The following is a 20,627-nucleotide window of genomic DNA, read 5'->3' on the forward strand; positions in this document are numbered from 1 at the left end:
ATGCTTATGTCGAAAGTGCCAGGTCTTTAAATTCAATTTCTAATACTGAAAAAAAAATCTAGTCTGTTATCTTCTTTTCATGGGGTAGTGGTAGTGATATTAAGAGCCAGTAGAAATCCCTTAGAGGGTCAGAAGTATGGCCAAGTGGTAAAGTGCTTGCCTAGAATGCATGAAGCCCTGGTTAAATTCCCTGGTACCATACTGGAAAAGAGCAGGAAGTAGTGCTATGGCTCAAGTGGTAGAGTGCTAGCCTTAGAAAGCTCACGGATGGTGCCCAGACCCTGAATTCAAACCCCAGGACTGGCAAAAAACAAAACCAAAAACACCATTAGAAGCCAGGAGCTGGTGGCTCATGTCTATAATCATAGCTACACAGCAGGCTTAGATCTGAGGGTCTTGATTTTATTAAAGCCATCTCAGGCAGAAAAATCTGTGTGATGCTTATCTCCAATTAGCCAGCAAAAAGCCAAAACTTTTATGAGGTGTGAATCAAATGAAAAAGCAGCAGCTTTGGGGCCAGGAGTTTGGCCTAGTGGTTAAAGTGCTTGCCTAGCATGCACAAAGACCCAGGTTTGATTCCTTGGTACCACATATATAGAAAAAGCCGGAAGTAGTGCTGAGGCTCAAGTGGTAAAGTATTCTAGCCTTGAGAAAGTCCAAGGACAGTGCTCAGGCCCTGAGCTCAAGCCCAGGACTGGCAAAAAAAAAAAAAAAAAAAAAAAAAAAGCAGCAGCTTTGAGCAGAAAATGCCAAGTGAGACCATGAAGCCTGCATATTTGAGCCCTAGTAATGGCACCAAAACAAACAAAAATCTATTTAGATTCAACTTACCTCTACTAATCAGTTGCAACAGTAGTTTAAAATATTTTGCTCTATTTAAAAAGGTAAAGCAGAACGGGGGAAAAAGATCCTTCAAGCGGGACATGGTGGCTCACGCCTGTAACCCTAGCTAATCAGGAGGCTGAGGTATGAGGATCAAGGTTCAAAGCCAGCCCAGCCACAAAAGGACCTGAGACTCTTATCTCCAATTAACCTCTAGAAAATGGGAAGTGGGACTTGGTCAAGGGTAAGGAGATAGCCTTGAGCTGAAGAGCTCAGAGACAGTGCCCAGGCTGAGTTCAAGCCCCACAACCCACAAAAAAAAAAAAAAAAAGATAAGAAAAAAGATCCTTCCACTTAATCCCTTCGTAGTATTCTGTTATTCTCTCTTTTTGGCTAAGTGTGAACCTAGCAGGCAGCCATCTAACCATGGAGATTCTTCACCAAATCCTCCCTCTTTGCTTAGAACTAGGATTGACAAGTCTTCTTATTTGTTTTTGTTCCAAATGGAACTTGAATTTGCTATCTGATACTTCATGCTCATTGGCAAGCACCCTCTCTCCTGAGCCATGCTGCCAATTCTGAAGGGTTGTTTGTTTTTGGTTCCTGGTTTTTATTTTTCCTCAAGTCCTTTTTTTTTTTTTGCAAGTCCTGGGGCTTGAATTCAGGGCATAGGCACTATCCTTGGAGACTTTTTGCTCTTCCATTTGAACCACAGCGCCACTTCTGGCTTTTTCTGTGTATGTGGTTCTGGGGAATCAAACCCAGGGTTTCATGAATGCTAAGTGAGCACCATACCAGTAGACTTCCAGCCCTTTGTTTATTTATTTATTTGCTTACTTACTTATTTACTTATTTTTTTTAAGTCGTGGGGCTTGAACTCTGGGCCTGGACACTGTCCCTGAGCTCTTCAGCTCAAGGCTACTGCCCTACCCCTGAGCCACAGCCCAACTTCCTCAAGTCCTCTTGCTGCCCCTCTCACCTAAAGTTCTAGATCTGAGAAGATGAACATTACAGGGTTATCATTGCAGCTTCCTCTGAAATCTCTGATGCCTCCTGCTTCTGTCTGTTGTAAAGCAATCTCTCTTAGTGTCAGTACACATGATGTGGAATAGAGACAGCCTAGAGACATCAGGTGGTGCAGCCCCCGTGTGCAATAACACCACAGTTGGTGAAAGACAGAGCAGGGTAGAAGAGGAAGGAAAAAGACTTCCTACTTCTCTTGAGTCTGAGGCCCTTTATAACCTTGCAACAGAGGTATGAAAATGGCATGGACCTAGTTGTTGAGGGAAACAAGAAGACTGGGGGTAGGGATGGGAAGCTAGGAGATAGGGAGCTAAGAGAATCACCTAGCAGGACCTTCTGGGAGGGAGCTGTTTTTGACCCCTTGCTTTGTTTGATTTGGACCTTGATTTATTGGAAGAAATATTTGTTACCAATCAATTGTTTGCATCTCCTGCCCACTAAAATCTAGTTAGTCCTGATGCTTCCTGTGGCAGAGCTCCTGGTTTGTCCTTGCTTCATTGCATTTAATGTTTCAGAAGATAGACTATGAAGAAATTGGATTCTATTTCTAGCCTTACTGTCAGTGGGATCCTGACAAAGTCATTTAATCATCTGGCAAGAGTGGAGAACCTTTTTCTTTTTAGAAAAGGGGCCATTTACATATTTATTACAGGGCCGGGAGGGAATATGGCCTACTGCTAGTATGCTTTCCTAGCATGCACAAAACCTTCAGTTCCATTTCTTGGTACCACATACACAGAAAAACCTGGAAATGGTGCTGTGGTTCAAGTGGTAGAGTGTTAGTCTTGAGCAAAAGAAGCTCAGGGACAGTGCCCAGGCCCTCAAGATTGGCAAAATAACTAAGCTGGATGCGGCGGCTCACGCCTGTAATCCTAACTACTCAGGAGGCTGAGATCTGAGGATCAAGGTTCAAAGCTAGCCTGAGCACAAAGGACCTTGAGACTTTTATTTCCAATTAATCACTAGAAAATGGGAAGTGGGGCTGTGGCTCCAGGGGTAAGGCGTAGCCTTGAGCTGAAAAGCTCAAGGACAACATCCAGGCCCAGAGTTCAAGCCCCATGACCCACCAAAAAAAACCCTAAAAAATACTAAAAAAAATTTATTACATCATTGAGGGAGCATACAAAATTATCAATACAGGTAGATAGTAGGCAGCCAAGGATATGCATTGAAGGGTAGGTATCTGCTGTCCTACCAAGTATCAAGTGATTTTGAGAGCTTAATAATATCTTGAGAGGTGGATGTTCTCAAACCTTGATTCTAACTTGAGGGCCATATACAAAAAGACAGTGGACTCCCTCTCCTGACTCTAGAGTTTCAGTTCTTTTTTTTTTTTTTTTTTGCCAATCTTGGATCTTGAATTCAGAGCCTGGGTGCTGTCCCTGAGCTTATTTGTTTAAGGCTAGCGTTCCACTTGAGCCACTTCTTGAGCTCCACTTGTGGTTCTCTTGGCAGTTAATTTGAGATGAAAATCTCACTGACTTCCTCGCCTGGACAAGCTAACTGTGAGCTTCAGAACTCAGCATCCTGAGCAACTAAGATTATAGGCACTTTACACCAGTGCATGGCCTTTCTGTGTTTTTTAAATCTAAACAATCTCGTGAGATTCTTACTGCAAATTAACCAGCAAAAAGCCGCAAGTGGAGCTGTGGCTCAAGTGGAAATAGCTTCAACCTTGAGTGGCCCAGAGCCTGTGGGTTCTAAGCCCTACTGCCCAGACTGCGTCTACTTGGGCTAGGATCCGAGTCTGCTTGCTGCTTTGTCTCTGGGATTCTGACTGAGCTCGGAGTTTTCAGCTCGACAAGAAGTTTTCTGTGTGCAAGAAGGGGGAAGGCTCTCTTTGCTGGGGGCACTTCCTGCCAAGTCTTTAGTGAAAAGTGTGGCAAGCTGCACCCACTCTTCCTTGTGCTGGTGGAAGCCCGGGTTCCTAGGCTTCGGGCAGCTAGGAGGATTACCTTTAGAGTTCCCGGGAAACTCACTGGATGTCATCCTGGAAATCTTCACGTCTGCCCTCCCCATTTTAGGGCAGAAGCAACTGAAGATAGCTGGAAGTGTTCGTTTGTTTGTTTTTAATATTCAATAATCGAGTTGCTACTTAGTACTTCAGCGCTCAACTTCCAGGTTCATTTCGGCTCCTCTTGCGTGAGGGGCGGGGCCCAGAGCTGTAATGGGTTTGGGCCCTTTAAGAGGGCGGAGCGACCTCACAGGGCCACGCCCCCTAGGGCGGCGCAGGCGCGTGCAGGTTTGGGGAGTCCGGCTGAGAGGGCGGGCGCTCCGGGGCTGGCGGCCGGCGCGCGGGGCCGCAGCACCTGCGGGGGCCGGCGCGGTGGAGCGCCGGGCGGCCAACGTCGACGCCCGGAGGCGAGGAAATCGGAGGGGCCCGGGGGGTGGGGGGGTTGAAGGGCCCCCCCCTGGGGCTGAGGCGGAAGGGGCCGGGCGGGGGCCGGCGTAAGCGGGCGCCGCGGGCAGCACCATCTGGAGGGGCGGGAGCGCGCGGCCTCTGGGGGGCGGGCGAGGGCTTAGGGCTGTGGGCGCGGGGGGCCCCCGGCGGGGGACGCGGGAGGAGCGCGGCGGGCTGAGTCCCGCGCTGCCGGAGCAGCAGCCGCAGCGCGTCGGGGTTCTCAGCTGGGGCCCGCAGCAGCTTCGCGGGCTGAAGCTCGGCGTGGAGGAGCAGGGCGGGGTGGGCCCGGCCGTGGAGGAGGAGGGCGGCGTGGGTCTGGGGGTGCAGGAGCGGGGCGGCCGAGGCCACGAGGCCAGCCTGGGGGTGGTGTGGGGGCCGTCGGACGGCGCGGACTGGAGGCTGCCGCCGCGGTGGACGGGCTCGGCCGGGTGGCCCGTGGCGCAGGAGGAGGGGCTGGGGCCCCGCGGGCAGCACCAGGAGAAGGGGGGAGGCAGCCCCGCAGTGCAGGAGCGGGGCGAGGCCCGCGCCGGGGTGCAGGAGCGGGGGGAGGAGGGGAGTCCGCGCGGGCTGCTGCGGCATCCGGAGCCGCAGACGGAGTCCCGAGACGGCTCCTGCGCGCGCGGGGAGGAGCCCGAAAGTTCCGGGGAGCAGAGTTGGGAGAGTTGCGGGCACCCCGGACGGGAGGCGGTGGTCCTGGGAGCGCCAGGGGCGCAGCGGGACCGGCTCGAGGTGGTGGGGAGGGCTCGGCCCGTGGGGCCCCAGGGGCCTGACGGAGAGGGACGTCTGGGGGTGCAGGAAGCTAATTGGCTGCCCGGAGTGCAGGAAGGACAAGTGGTGCGAGCTATCCAGGAAACGTACCTGAACGGGAAGGGGTCTTCGGGGACAGCGGGACCCCCCGAGAGGCCCAGGACCTTCAGGCGCCGGCGAAGGAGGAGGTGGTAACTCACTAGAGGCCGGCTGCTCCCAGGATCCTTCCTGGGCCAGGGTGACACAGGATGTAGGGACCGAAGGTGTAGGGAGCAGTGGCGCGCTGCGAATCTGACAGCTTTGGAAGCTGCTGCCGGAGGGCAGGCAGTGGCCTGCAGAATCGTCTGCTACTTCCGTCTGAGTGTCATCTGCCTGCCAGGGGCTGCTGAAGCGACAGGTAAGGAAGCCCAGTTTTATCCTCATCTAGTAGGGTCTGTGTGTTTCCGAGCACTGGGGAGATGATGGGCTCTGAACAGCCCCTGTGCTCTTTCAGGTTGACCAGCTCGTGGTGCAGGATGCCTCCCTGCAGCCCGCAGTATTGCATGTGGCAGCTGGAGTGATGGAGAATTGTCTCCTTCAAGTCTAGACTGGAGTGAGACCGTCTGGGTGGCTTGCCAGGGCTAAGCAGAGGGATTATAGGGGCAGCCCCAGGGCTGAAGCTGTGGAGGAAGTAGTCAGCCAGCCCTTCACCTGCCTACTGGTGGAATCAGCAGTGGCTCCACACTACTGCTGGCAAGGTGCAGTGAGTACTGTTGCCTCAAGTTCACCAAAGGGAAGTGTTGCATTATCAGAGCCTTATCTTGTAACCCTGTTGGTCACATGAGCCAAGATGTGAGTGTGGCTGCCAGTGGCTTGGGCACGAGCCTGACCTGCTTCTGCCACGGGGTTTTGTCACGGTTAATTTATCTGAGGGCTCAGAGCCAAGGATGGGCAGAGGAGCAGAAAGCAACTGGTAAGGCCTTTGGTCTCTTTAGGAAGGGGCTTTGTGGGCCAGGAGTTTAGCCTAGTGGTAGAGTGTTGGCCTAGCATGCATGAAGACCCGGGTTCCATTCCTCTGTACCACATACTTAGCAAAAAGCCAGAAGTGGTGCTGTGGCTCAAGTGTTAAAGCTCTAGCCTTGAGAAAGTCCAAGGACAGTGCTTAAGCCTTGAGCTCAAGCCCAGGACTGGCAAAAAAAAGGGGGGGGGCTTTGAGACCCCACCCTATACTGCCACACCCTGAATAGTCTCTGTGGCCCCACTGTAGAGGTTGGCAAAGGGGCAGCTGTATGTATTATCAACTCTGTACCTAGTAGGCCTTCTGTTGCCCTAGCCTCAGAGAGGGACTTACAGGGACTAAGAGCTCTCAAATTCTCTCTTAGCTTCTGGGTGTTCTGGCCCAGAGGGGCTTGGTTGACAGCTTACAGTTTCACAAGGTTGTTCATCTCTGCCTGGCACTGTCAGTACTCTTGACCGTTCTACCGTTCTAGCCTTCTGGTAGGGATGGATGGATGTAGTCACTCTGTATCCATCTGTATCTGTAGCCTTAGCTGGGACTTATCTCTGCTTTGGGTCAGATAGTCCTCATACCCTAGTCCTGAACCACACTGGGTGGAGATAGCACTCTCCTGTGGGGGCAGAGGGAGTGGCTGTGGTGGCTGGGACTGCTGGAGGAGCCGGTTAGCCTGCTCCTTAGTGCAAACCTAACCTAAACCTGTCTGTCAGCTTCATCTCGTGCCTGATACCTGTCTCCTAAACACTAGTGCACCCGAAGATCAGTTGCTGTGTCCTTGGTGCCTGACTTTGCTGGGATGACTGAAGAGCTACGTCTGGCTCTCTGAATTCACTGAAGGGCATTGCTTGTTCAAGAGCCTAACTCCCAAGCACCTATCTTCACCCACTAATTTTTAGGTCACCTTTTTTGAATTTATAGAAGATCAAGAGAAAAGTTTTGGCCTCAAGCATATGATCAAGCATATTGTACTAACTGTTGTAACTTAGGCAGGATAACATGTCTAGATGTCAATTTCCCTGTGTGTGCAGTGGCCATAGCTTTCCCTACAGTGTCCTCAGTGCAGAGAACTCATTCAGATCCTTCTTGTCAGCCTGGCTGCCACCTCCCCCAAGAACCCCAGCCTGAAGATGTTGAGAAAGGATCAAGGTTTTCAGGTAGTTTGCTTTGACCCCTAAGCCCAAGATTATTTCCCTGCTCTGTGCTTATTCTGGGAGATAAAGTGTTTTTTATGTGTTTGTTTTGTCTTTTGTTTTTAGTATATTTTACTCAGGAATGACCTGGTAGGTTAAACAAGCTTAAAATATTTAGTTTAATAATACGTGTGCATGCGTGCTTTCGTGTGTGTGTGTGTGTGTGTGTGAAACCACTAGTTATGATAGGAAACAGACTCTTATTTTTCCAAATCTCTCTCTCTCTCTTTTTTTTTTTTTTGTGCCAGTCCTGGGGCTTGAAATCAGGGCCTGAGCACTGTTCCTGAGGTTTTTTTTTTTTTCTCAAGACTAGCTCTCTACCACTTGAGCTACAGCTCCACTTTCAGCTTTTTTGAGGCTTAATTGGAGATGAGAGTCATGGATTTCTGTGCCCAGGATAGCTCCAAACTACATTTCTCAGATCTTAGCCATCTGATTAGCTAGGATTACAGGAGTGAGACAACATTATTGCCTGGTTTCCAAACTCCCCTGGGAATAGGCAGTTTTGCTTTCTGTTGCTATGTCTGAATTGGCAGTACTACTATTTTGTATAAATGAAAATCAAAGCTGGGTAAAGTGGTTCATGCCTATAATCCTAGCTCATCAAGAGACTGAGTTCTGGGAATCTAAGTTTAAAACCAGCCTAGGAAGAAAAGTCTGTGAGATTCTTATTTCCAGTTAACCATAAAAAAAAAAAAAAAAAAAGCCAGAAGTGGAGCTGTGACTCAAGTGGTAGAGCCAAGCCTTGAGCAAAAAAACCAAACAACAACAACAAAAAAACGTAGGAGTAGCACATAGGCCCTGAGTTCAAACCCCAGGACCAGCACAAGGAGAAGGAAAAATATGTCTTTTGGGGATCTGGCTACTTACATTTAGTGTACTTATTTTGGGGTTTCATCCTTGTTGCATAAGTATTCTCTTATATTTGTATGCCTTAGTCTTTATACCCATTTTCTTCTTGATGGCTTTTTAAAATTTTTTTATTTTTATGCCAGTCCTGGCCCCTGAACTCAAGGCCTGGGCACTGTCTCTGAGCACCTTTTGCTCAAGGCTAGCACTTGAGCCACAGTGCTGCTTCCAGCTTTTTCTGTGTATGTGGTATTAAGGAATCAAATTCAGGGTTTCATGCATGCTAGGCATACATGCTACCACTAAGCCACATTCCCAGTTTTCTTGATGGATTGCTTTAAAGTTTTTTTCCCTCCTCCTCCCTTCCGCCTCCTCCCTCTTTCTTCCTTGTTTGCAATAGCAGTAATAGCAGAATAGGGCCTTATGGTTGTTAGGCAAGAAAAAATTTAATTTTTTTTTTTTTTTTTTTTGGCCAGTCGTGGGGCTTGAACATAGGGCCTGAGCACTGTCCTTGGACTTTTCTCAAGGCTAGAGCTCTACCACTTGAGCCATAGCGCCACTTCTAGCTTTTTTCTATATATGTGGTACTGAGGAATCAAACCCAGGGCTTCGTGCATGCTAGGCAAGCACTCTACCACTAGGCCAAACTCCTGGCCCTAACATTTAATTTTTTAAGATCCTTACAGGCCCAGGCATGGTGGTATCACATACCTATAACCCCATACCACCTAGGTGGGTTGGGGGTAGGAGAATCAAGATCTTAGGCAGGCCAAGCAAAAGCTTGAGACTATATCTGAAAGACAAAATACAAACAAAAGGATTGGAAGTATGGCTCAAATATTAAAGCCCTTGATTAACAAGTTCAGTCCCCAGTACTAAAGAGGAAAGAAACTTCCAATCTGACTATACCTTTTCCCATTAATAGATGCAACTTTTTTTTTTTTTTTTTTCTGGTTCTGGGGACAGGGCCTGAGCACTGTCCTTGGGCTTTTTCCTCAAAGCTAGCACTCTGCCACTTGAGCCACAGCACCACTTCCAGCTTTTTCTATGTATGTGGTGCTAAGGAATCAAACCTTGGTCTTTGTGCATGCTAGGCAAGCCTTTTACCACTAGGTCAAACTCCCAGCCCAATAGATTGAACATTTATGCTTTTTCTTTGAGCTAAGCAAAAATAAATTTAACTTAAAAACTTGAACAATAAGCCAGGCCCGAAGGCTCATCCCTATAATCCTAGCTACTCAAGAGGCTGAGATCTGCTGCTCATGGTTCAAAGCCAGCCAGGGCACTAAAGTCTATGAGACTCTTCTCTCCCATTAACCACTAGACAACCGGAAGTGTCACTGTGACTCAAGAGGTAGGATGATAGCCTTGAGCTGAAGAGCTCAGGAACAACCCACAGTCCCAGAGTCTAAGCCCCACAACTGACACACACACACACACACACACATAAAGAAGGAAGAGAGGAAGGGAGGGAAGGAGAGAGAAAAAAAATCTAAATAATGGAATTGGGAGTTTGGCTTAGTAGTAGAGTGCTTACCTAGCATGCAGGAAGACCCAGATTGGATTTCTTAGTACCACATACATAGAAAAAGCTGGAAGTGCCACTGTGGCTCACGTGGGTGAGCTCTAAACTTGAGACAGCCCGAGGACAGTGCTCAGGCCCTGAGTTTAAGCCACAAGACTGGCAAAAAAAAAATCTAAACAAGGTAGCACTTGCCTTATAGCTGCTTAGGAGGCTGAGAAAGGGTTGCTCAGCTTAAATCTGAGCAGGAAGCCAACTTGACAACATAGTATGTTAAAAAAAAAAAGAGAGAGAGAAAGAAAAACAAGAAAGGAAGAAGAAAAAGAAAACTTCCAGACTGTTTTCCAAAGTGGTAGAACAATTTTATTTACCTTTTGACACTTAGTATGGTTAGTCTCTAAAATTTTAGCCTTTCTAATATCTCTGTAGTGGCATCTGATTATAGTTTTAATTTGCATTCCCTTAATGATAATGATGTTGCTGTAACAACACGTTGTTGAGCATCTTTTCATATACTTATTTGCCATCTGTGCATCTTTGGTGATATATCTTTTCACATTATTTACCCATTTCTAATTGTGTGGGAATTTTTCATGTGGTCTTTACATGGTCTGGATATGTGCTCTTTATCAGTATAGGACTGGACTGTTAAATAATTTCTCCCGTTCTGTGATATGCATTTAAATATTCTCACTCCATCTTCTTCCTCTCCTTTCCCCTCCTCCCTTTTGGTGATGCTTTTATTGAACTCCAGATTTCACCCTTGCTAGGCAGGCACTCTGTCTTCTGGGCTGTGTTTCGAATCCTTTTTGCTTTACGTTATTTTTCAGATGAGGTATCTTGTTTTGTCCACAGCTGGCCTCTAGCCTTGATCCATCTGTTTCCCAGGAACCTCTCATCTGACTTGCTTTTTGTTGAGATGGGGTCTTGCTAACTTTTTGTCCTGGCTGGCCTTGAACTGTAGTCCTATCTCCACCTTTCTAATTTTTATTTTTTTGGCTGGTCCTGGGGCTTGAATTCTGGGAGTCAGTTTTGTCCCCCCCCTTTTTTTTTGCCAGTCCTGGGCTGGAGCACTATCCTTGGGCTTTCTTAAGGCTAGAGCTCTACCACTTGAGCCAAAGAACCACTTCCAGCATTTTCTGAGTAGTTTATTGGAGATTAAGTGTCTCAGGATTACAGGCTTGAACTCAGGACCTTGTGCTTGCTAAGCAAATTCTCTTCCACTGAGCCATGTCCCCAGTCTATACATTTCCAATATTATGTAACCATCTGCTACTCAAACATCTCTAGCAATTCCTTTGTCTTGCAGAATTGCAGAATTCTGTACCAGTTAAACAGTGATTCCTCCTTCCCTCCTCTCTGCACAGCCGTCTACTTTCTGCCTCTACTAATCTGTCTACTCAAGATGCCTCACAGGAGTAGAATGATAGTGTTTGTCCTTTTGTGAGGAGCTTATTTCACTTATCATAAGTTTATCTATGGTGAAGCATGTCAGAATCTTCTTTTTAGAGGCTGAAGAATTCTGTGATTCTAGCACATTGTTTATTCTTCTATTTGACAGTTGAATTGCTTCTATTGTCAATAAAACTGCTATGAGATGGTGGTGGTTTTCATTATTATTTGCAGTGCTGGGATTAAACTCAGGATCTTTAGTATCCTAGGTAACTTATTCTACCACTAGCTACATTCCCAGACCTATTTTCTTGTTTTGTTTGTTTTTGTTTTTGAGACAGAATCTCAAATGTAGCCCAAGTTATCTTTGAATTTGAGTTTCTCCTGCTTCAGCCTCCCAAGTGCTGGTGTTACAGGCATGCCCTACCATACCTGGTTTATTCTTGTGCTTGTTTGGGGGTGACAATGGAGATCCAATCCAGGTCTTCTGTCATGCTAGGCAAGTACTCTACCACTGAGCTACACCCCCAGTTCTATATTGTTGTTGCTGTTTTTCAGAGAAGGTCTTGCCGTGTAGTAGCCCATGTAAGCTTCAAACTCAAGATCCTTCTACCTTAGGCTCTTGAGTACTGGAATTATAGGTATGAACTACCACATCTGGCCTGATATTATTTTTTAAAGTTCAATTTCCAGTCATTCCTAATATGTATAAATATTGTTGATTTTTTAAATATAGTACCTGAATCCTGCACCCTTGCTGAACCCACTTATTCTAGAAACTTTTTTTATAGTCTCCACTCAATTTTCTTCATAAACTGATATGTCAACTGCTAAAAAAAATTAGTTTTCTTCTTCCTTTCTGGCCTTTCTTTTTCTTTTTTCTTTTTTTTTGCCAGTCCTGGGCTTGAGCTCAGGGCCTGAGCACTGTCCTTGGATTTTCTCAAGGCTAGAGCTCTACCTTTTGAGCCTCAGCACCACTTCTGGCTTTTTTCTATGTATGTGGTACTGAGGAATCGAACCCGGGTCTTCATGCATGCTAGGCAAGCACTTTAACCACTAGGCCAAACTCCCGGCCCCTTTATTTTTCTTTTGGCATGACTTGGATTTAAATTTAGGCCTTGAGCTGGCTAGGCCTGTGATTTACTACTTGAACTACATTCCCTTTCCCTACGCTTTGCTTTAGGCATTAAGTCTCACTTTTTGCCAAGGCTAGCCTCAGACTATGATCCTCAGACCACACTCTTCCTACATCTCCTGTATAGCTGAGATAGCAGGCATGTATCATTATACCTGGCTTTTTTTATTGAGATGGGAATTTTGCCAACTTTTTACATGGGCTCTTCTGGAACTGTGATCTTCCAGTTCTCTGCCCGCCTCCTGAATAAGCTTGTGATTACAGGCATGAGTCACCACACCTGGCCTGTTTTTGACAGGCCTATAATTTCTTTTTCTTGCCTGATTGCTTTGGCTAGATCTCAGGTACAATGTTGAATAGAAAAAAAGAAACCTTGTTCTCCTCAGTCTTTTTCCATTGAATATGATGATATAGGTTTTTCATACAAACATGAATGCTTTCTGTGCCCTTTGGTTACCTTTAATAAGGATCAAATGGTGGATTTTGTCAAGTGTTCTTCCTGTATCTTTAAAAATCATTATTACGGGGCTGGGAGTTTGGCCTAGTGGTAGAGTGCTTGCCTAGCATGCACGAAGACCTGGGTTCGATTCCTCGGTACCACATACATAGCAAAAAGCCAGAAGTGGTGCTGTGGCTCAAGTGGTAGAGCCCTCCCTTGAGAAAATCCAGGGACAGTGCTCAGGCCCTGAGCCCAAGCCCAGGACTGGCCAAAAAAAAAAAAAAAATCATTATTGAATTTTTCTTGTTTAGGGTTTTTTTTTTTCTTTTGGCCAGTCCTGGGGCCTAAGCACTGTCCTTGGGCTTTCTCAAGGCTAGCACTCTACCACTGGTATAAATCCCACTGGGTTAAACATATGTATGTGTATGTATGTATATCCAGTTAAATTCTGTGAGTTAAGGAATTGTTAAGTGTCTTTTGTTCTTTTTTGAGGTTTGAGGCTGGATTTAGATCTGTAGCCTACAGTGGTCTTGAATCTCGTATCCAGACTGACATCAAACAAGACTCTCGTGCCTCAAGCTCCCAAATACTGCAATTATAGAACCAGCATGCCTTGTTCATAAGAATTTTTTCAGTGGCTGTCTGTAATCCCAGTTACTTGGAGAAAGAGAGGGCAGTATCTTGGTTTGAGGCCGCCTTGAGCAAAAAGCAGAAGACACTATCAGAAAAATAGTAGAACAAATGATAGAACCACTAGGAGGTTTAAGGCCATGAGTTAAATTCCTACCAAAACTTCTAGCATCTGTGGTTATTGGTAGGTGGGTAGTTTTGTTTATTTGTTTTTGTTTTTTGTAAAGTTTATGGCATTCATAGTGTACTTCTTAATCTAGGATAATCTATTATAAGAACCTTAAAAATTACATTATAGGGCTGGGAGTTTAGCCTAGTGGTAGAGTGCTTGCCTTGCATGCACAAAGACCCGGAACCACATACATAGAAAAAAGCCAGAAGTGGTGCTGTGGCTCAAGTGGTAGAGCACTAGCCTTGAGAAAACCCAAGGACAGTTCTAAGGCCCTGAACTCGAGCCCAGGACTGGCAAAAAAAAAACAAAAAAAACAAAAAAAACCCGTTATAAACTACAGGCTGCATTGGTATGATTAATAATCTATTTACTAAGTCATTTTTTTTGGCAGTACTGAATTTGATTATGAATTTACAGCACCTATTAAGCAGGTACTCTTATCATTTGAGCCACACCCTAGTCCTTTGATTAATTAATTAATTAATTGTCAATCATAGGCTTGATTTCTGGGCCTACGCTCTGTCCCTGAGCTCTTCAGCTCATGGCTAAGTTGAGCCATAGCACTACTTCCAGTTTTCTGGTGGTTAATGATGCTAAGAGTATCATAGACTTTCATGCCTGCTCTGGCTTTGAACCAAGATCCTCAGATCTGAGCCTCCCTGAGTAGCTAGGATTACAGGCGTGAGCCACCAGTGCCCAGCTTAATTTACCTTTTAAAGTTATTTAAATATGAGGGGACAAAGTGGATGAATCTAGAGCGAATCATGCTGAGTGAGACAAGTCAAGACCAAAGGAACAAAAGGCGTATGGTATCCTTAAGATGTGGCTATTAGATCCAAACAGTACAAGAGCAAGGACTCAATATTTGCCTACCCAATGCTATGGACATGGTATTGGAAATATAAACATAACTACATAGACATAAAAACCTATGACTCTATAGACATAATGTTTTATTTCATAAATTAATATGCATCTATGATATACAAACCCTTAGCCTAATTTTGATTATGTTCTAAAAACGAAGTGCCAGTGATTGTAAATGAGATTCCCTTCTTGAACACTTGGTTGTTAAGCATGTCATTTGAAATATGGTGTAAAAATCAATGTTAATAAATTCTATAATAAAATATGAGGGGAAAAAACAGAATATTTTGGTTACAATTTCTAGTGCTGCTCATTTCATTGCAGGGATCCATATTTATGTTACCTTTTTTTTTTTCCTAATAGTAGGGTTTTGACTTAGGCCCTGGTACTTGCTAAGGTGATGCCTGTTAACTGTTTTTATTCTGCCTGATATCTTCTTTCTTTCTACATTTATTCTAGTGAGGTTTGCTGGTGATGAAGTTTTTCAGCTTTGGTATGTCTAAAAGGGTTATTGTTTGTAGGGGTTTTTTGCCAGTCGTGGGGCTTGAACTCTGGGCCTGGGCATTGTCCTTGGACACATTTTGCTCAAGGCTAGCACTCTGCCACTTGAGACAGTGCCACTTCAGCTTTTTCTGTGTATGTGGTACAGAAGAATTCAACCCAGTGCTTTGTGCATGATAGGCCTGCACTTTACCACTAGGCTACATTCCTGGCCCTATTGTTTGTTATTTTGTTTTGAAACAGGGTCTCCATGTACCCAGATGGACCTCAGTTCACAGCGTAGTCCATTGCTCTTCTCTCTCTCTCTCTCTTTCTCTCTCTTTCTATTTCCCTTTCTTTTTTTAGATACTTAGAGTAGAACTCAGAGTTCTTGGTTTCTTTCAATAATATGTTAGATTAGTCTCACTTCTGTTGATTTTTGCAAGAAATCTTGTCATCCTTGTCTTTGTTGTTTTGTGCATTATATGTTCCCTTTTTTCCTGCTACTTCTAACATTTGTCTCATCTCCAATTTGAGTAATTAGTGTCAGTTTTATTATGTTTATTGTTGGGGGTTTGAGCTTCATGGATCTGTGGGCTAAAGTTTTGATTATTTTGAAATTTTTTTAGGTATCATTTCTTCTAATAGTTGTCCTTCCAACTCTCTGTCCTCTTCTCAGAAATAGTTATACTGCTTATAGAAAGCCCAAGGACAGTGCTCAGGCCCTGAATTCAAGTCCTGGGACTGGCAAAACAAAAAACAAAAAAAAAACAGACATTTTCTTTTTTTGTTGTTGGTCATGGGACTTGAACTCTGGGCCTGGGCATTGTCCCTGAGTTCTTCAGCTCAAGGCTACCACCCTAACCATTGAGACACAGCACCATTTCCAGTTTTCTGATGGCTAACTGGAGATAAGAGTCTCACAGACTTTAGTGCCTGGGCTGGTTTTGAACCGTGATTCTCAGATCTCAGCCTCCTAAGTAGCTAGGATTACAGGTGTGAGCCACTGTGCCCGGCAAATCAGACATTTTCTATTTTAAGTTTGCTTTGAACCTTTACTTCCTTCTCAGCATTTTTTTTTTTGGGGGGGTCAGTCATAGGGTTTGAGCTTGAGGCCTGTATGCTGTCCCTGAGCTCTTTGCTCAAAGCAAGTGCTCTACCACATTGAGCCACAAGTTCTACTTCTGGTTTTCTGATTGGAGATAAGAGTCTGACTTTCCTGCATGCTGGCTTTGAACTGTGATCCCTAGATCTCAACTTCCTGAGTAGGTGCGATTATAGGCATGAGCTAACAGCACCCAGATCTTTCTCAACTTTTTGAAAATAAAGAATATAGTTATAAAGACTGTTTTAATCAAAACATGCAAAGCAAGTAGTCTACCACTGAGCTATACTCCCAGCTCATGCCTACTAATTCAGACATCTAGTTGATTTGGGCTACTTTTGATTGATTACTTCATCTCCTTGTTGTGAGTCAGTTTTCTGTTATTTTGCATGTCTGGTAATTTTGATCGGATGCCCAGTAATGTGAATTTTGTCTCGTTGATCACTGTATATTTTCAAATTCATGTAAATATTGGTTTTGTTTTGGAACACTCTTTTGGGTCTTGTTTTTAAGAAATTTCAGGTGAGATCAGAGCATACTTGATCTAAGGTTAATAAAATCTCATTGCTAAGACAAGAAGATCTTTTTTTTTTTTTTTTTGCCAGTCCTGTGCTTGAGCTCAGGGCCTGAGCACTGTCCTTGGACTTTCTCAAGGCTAGAGCTCTACCACTTGAGCCTCAGCACCACTTCCAGCTTTTTTCTATGTATGTGGTACCAAGGAATCGAACCCGGGTCTTCATGCATGCTAGGCAAGCACTTTAACCACTAGGCCAAACTCCCGGCCAAGAAGATCTTTTTGTGTATTCTACACAGTGCCTGCTTTTTCCATTGTGGCAGTAAGAACAAGTGCTTTTCCTTGGCCTTGGTTCTTCATGTTTATGTTCATGTTTATGTTTATCTGTTCCGCTGGTCTTATGGGGGTGTGGGGTAGGGGTGGGGAATTCTGTGAATTCTAGCCCCTTGAGTCTCCTAGGTTATTAATCTCATCAGACTGTCCTGAGATCTGGATTCTCTTCCCTGTGCTATAGCTAGTAAACTACCAACTGTCATTGGTACAGTAACTATTTCATTATGTTCTACTATATGATGGCCAACAAACATGTTATGTAATTTTATCTATTTTTGTTAGTGTTTCAGTCAGGAGGGTCCATCTGATTGCTTGTGATTCCGTTGTAGCTAGTATGGCAAGGATTTTAATTTGACTTTTTTTTCCATTTCCACTCCTCCTATCTGTCATCCCTTTCCTTTAGATGTGTCTTTCCTTTATTATTAGGACGTGGCAAACTATGGTACTTTTCCTTTCCCGTACAACTTTTGTTCTTTGAGGTTTTTATTTTATTTTATTTATTTATTTTTTGTGGGTAATGGGGCTTGAACTTGGCCTTGGAGCCTTCCCTGAGCTCTTCAGCTCAAGGCTACCGCCTTACCAATCCCCACTTCCCGTTTTTCTAGAGGTAATTGGAGATAGAGTCTCTGGTTCTTTTGTGCCTGAGTTAGCTTTGATCCTTGATCCTCAGATCTCAGCCTCCTGAGTAGCTAGGATTACAGGCGGGAGCCACCATGCCTAGTGGTTTTTATTTAATTTTATTAATCTTCTCTTTCTTCTCTTCCCTTTCTCCAGCATTGCCTCTCCCCCTTCCATGTTTTTGAGATTCTTGGGGTCAAACCCAGGACCTAGTGTGTGTCCTACCACCAGGCTCTCCTTCAGCCATGCTTATTTTCATAGGAAAATACCTTTTGATTAGTCAGAGTCTTAGGAGCTATCTAAATTTCCAGACTGTTGATTCCTTTAGGTATTCTGTCATCAAATTCACCTTGTTGAGGTCACATCCTTTTGCTCTCTATCACCAGTGCTATCTTCCTAGATCTTCACCATGGACATTATCCTTCACTGCCCTTCTTTGTTAGGTCTTCTGTTTTCTGCATTTCCAGTCTTCCTCTTTGTTGGTTTTTACTTTCTAGTTTTGGCATAGCATATCCTCTGTAGTTTCTTGCAGAGGAATGTGTATGGGTGTAGGCTTTGGGTCCTTGCCAGCTTGATTCGTGATCATCAGTTGATGTTTACATGAATAGAGAAATGTAGGTTAGAAGTTGTTTTCTCAAACACTTGGAGACATGCTTGGCTGCCTTTTAGGCCCTAGAGTTCACATTTGTATCTCATTGGGACAAAATACTTGAGAAAATCATGGTTTCAGTCTGTGGCTGGTTATTCCATTGCTTTGGGGCTTATGGTAAGGCACAGCATTATAGTTGAAAGCCAGAGGCGCTGGTGACAGGAAGCAGAGAGACTGAGAGAGGCAGTGAGAGACAGAGACAGAGCGGGGCAGAGAGATATCCTTCAATGGAATTCTCCAGCAGCCCACTTCCTCCAGCTACGCTCCACCTGTAGTTTCCACCACTTCCCAATATGCCATCCATGTGTGATTCCATCAAAGGATGAATCCATTGGTTAGGTAGGTAGGAGCCTTCACGATCCAGCTAACTCTTAATAGCACACCAACCCAGGACCAACCAATCCTTCAATGTATGAGCTTTTTGGGGGAGATACTTTATATCCAAACCATAACAATGTAGTTATTTCTTTGTGTGTGAAATGAACCTTTGATTCTATTTTATCCCATTAGAGAACTGCACATCTCACTAATCCAGATCTTCCAAAGAAGGGGCTTGATTTACTAAAACTTCAGAGGTTTACTTTTTTAAAAATTGGGAAAGGAGGGCTGGGAGTTTGGCCTTGTGGTTAGAGTGTTTGCCTAGCATGCACAGAGACCCAGGTTCGATTCCTCAGAACCACATACATAGAAAAGCCGGAAGTGGTGGTGTGGCTCAAATGTAGAGCACTATCCCTGAAGGGAAAATATAAGTCCAAGGACAGTGCTCAAGCCTGAGTTCAATCCCCAGGACTGGCAAAAAAAAAAAAATTGGAAAGGAAAAAAAATCTTATATTAAATCTCTTTGGATATTGGTTGGTTTTTTGTTTTAATGGTGGTGGTTGTGTTTGTTTTGGTGCCAGTCCTGGGCTTGAACCCAGGACTTGGGCACTGTCCCTGAACTTTTGTGTTCAAGGCTAGCCTTATACCACTTGAGCCACTGCTCCACTTATGGCCTGGCTTCAAATGCCTATTCTCATATCTCAGCCTCTTAAGCAGTTAGGATAACAGGCTTAAGCCATAGGTCTTGGCTTTTTATGATTTTCTTATCCATTAAGGTGTGGATAGCCTTATGAATTAGCATTTGAATAATAGTCCTTTAAACTGATGATCATTTTCCTTCTAAAAGAGGGCATGCCCAAAAAAGCAGTTCTCCTTGCACAGAGATAATACCTCACACTCTTGGCCGAGATAATATCTGAAAACAGGACTCTTCTCGCTAGGAGAAATTATAGGCTTTTTTCAGAGCTGTGCTTCTCAATCTAGTTTGGATTATTTGAAGAGGTTTCAAGATATGATACCCAAGTCTCTCTTGGACTAAGTTATTTAAAATATTATAGGGGACCCAAACATTAATACTGCCTAAGCTTCCAGGAGATTTCAATGCCCAGCAGAATAAGAACCTCTACTCCAGACTCTGGGAAGGGATTCTTTTCTTTTCTTTTCTTTTTTTTTTTTTTGCCAGTCCTGGGCTTGAGCTCAGAGCCTGAGCACTGTCCTTGGACTTTCTCGAGGCTAGAGCTCTACCACTTGAGCCTCAGCACCACTTCCAGCTTTTTTTCTATGTATGTGGTACCGAGGAATCGAACCCGGGTCTTCATGCATGCTAGGCAAGCACTTTAACCACTAGGCCAAACTCCCGGTCCCGATTCTTTGCTTTTCATATTGCGTTTTATGAACTAGAGCAGCAGCATTACTTAGAAATGCAGATGGTGGGGTGAACACCTGCATTTGTCATTAGTATGTATATGAGAATGTGAAGGACAGTGAACTGTACCTCATGTATCCGTGCAACAAGTATATACACCAGTGCTTGCTTTGGCCAGATTGTGCTAGGTAGTGTGGGGTGGATCCGTTTACTTCTGTCTACTGTCTTGTTTGTAATTTCTTGTTTTCCTCAATTCTAGAAGAAAAAAAAAAAACACCTTATTTTGTGGACATAACATTGAATAGCCCTGAGGATGTCACTGAGGATTTTCCATCTGAATTTTTTTCCTGCAGTCTGTTTCCTGTTGGTATTTTGTATGTTTGCCCTCTCCCCTGTTAGAGGTTTCCTTGGGTGTTTGGGAATTTTAGTTGTCTTACTCTGGCTAAGGGAAGGACTTGTAGGAATGACTGTCTGGTTGGCCTTGTTGACTAAGCTTTGTAGGTGTCCCAGATGGGCCATTGTTGGGAACCTTGAGTGTTGGTATAGTTACATCTTCTTTGGTCTGGTCAGAGTCTCTAGAGAAGACACTGCTTGTCTACTGCCAGAAGATGGAGGCTTTTAGTCAAGAGCTTGTACATGATGTTCTCATGTGGGTCTAGACTATAATTTGTCTTCCTGTACCTTAGAGTGAACACCTAGGAGTGACTGATGGGTTGGGGGGAGGACAGGAGATTTGGCTTGATCTCTCCTTTTGGTAGCTTTGCCTCCTGGGAGCCTCAGCAGAACATGCCAGGTGCATGCAACAGCATGCTTCTTTCTGTCTCTGCCCCCCCACCACCTTTGCCATGTTTCCAAGTGAAGTGGGGTTTCCTTTCCAGGCCCTGAACATCAGCAGTTTCTGACTTTGGCAGTGAACTTTGAGCATTATGCTCTCCCCAGCCTCCAGGGGGTCTACTTGTGATGACAGCTTCATAATGCCTTGGACCAGGCAAGCCCCTTCCCCTTTCAGACTCATGTTCATTGGTCACATGGACAGGCAGAATGCAGTGGGGTTTAGGTAC

General features: G+C 44.8%; 1 protein-coding gene across 1 annotated transcript in view; it reads left to right on the forward strand.

The window, feature by feature from the left end:
• The first annotated feature begins 4,801 nt into the window (after window positions 1–4,801).
• Window positions 4,802–20,627, forward strand: part of Tnk2 (tyrosine kinase non receptor 2) — a 48,736-nt gene continuing 32,910 nt past the window's right edge. Inside the window, exon 1 of the mRNA XM_090344610.1 lies at window positions 4,802–5,390. The gene's annotated coding sequence lies outside the window, so the exon portion shown is untranslated. The remainder of the gene's footprint in view (window positions 5,391–20,627) is intronic.

The sequence above is a fragment of the Megascapheus bottae genome, chromosome 1 (genome assembly GCF_031878675.1).
Source record: "Megascapheus bottae isolate mThoBot1 chromosome 1, mThoBot2.hap1, whole genome shotgun sequence".
Taxonomy (NCBI): domain Eukaryota; kingdom Metazoa; phylum Chordata; class Mammalia; order Rodentia; family Geomyidae; genus Megascapheus; species Megascapheus bottae.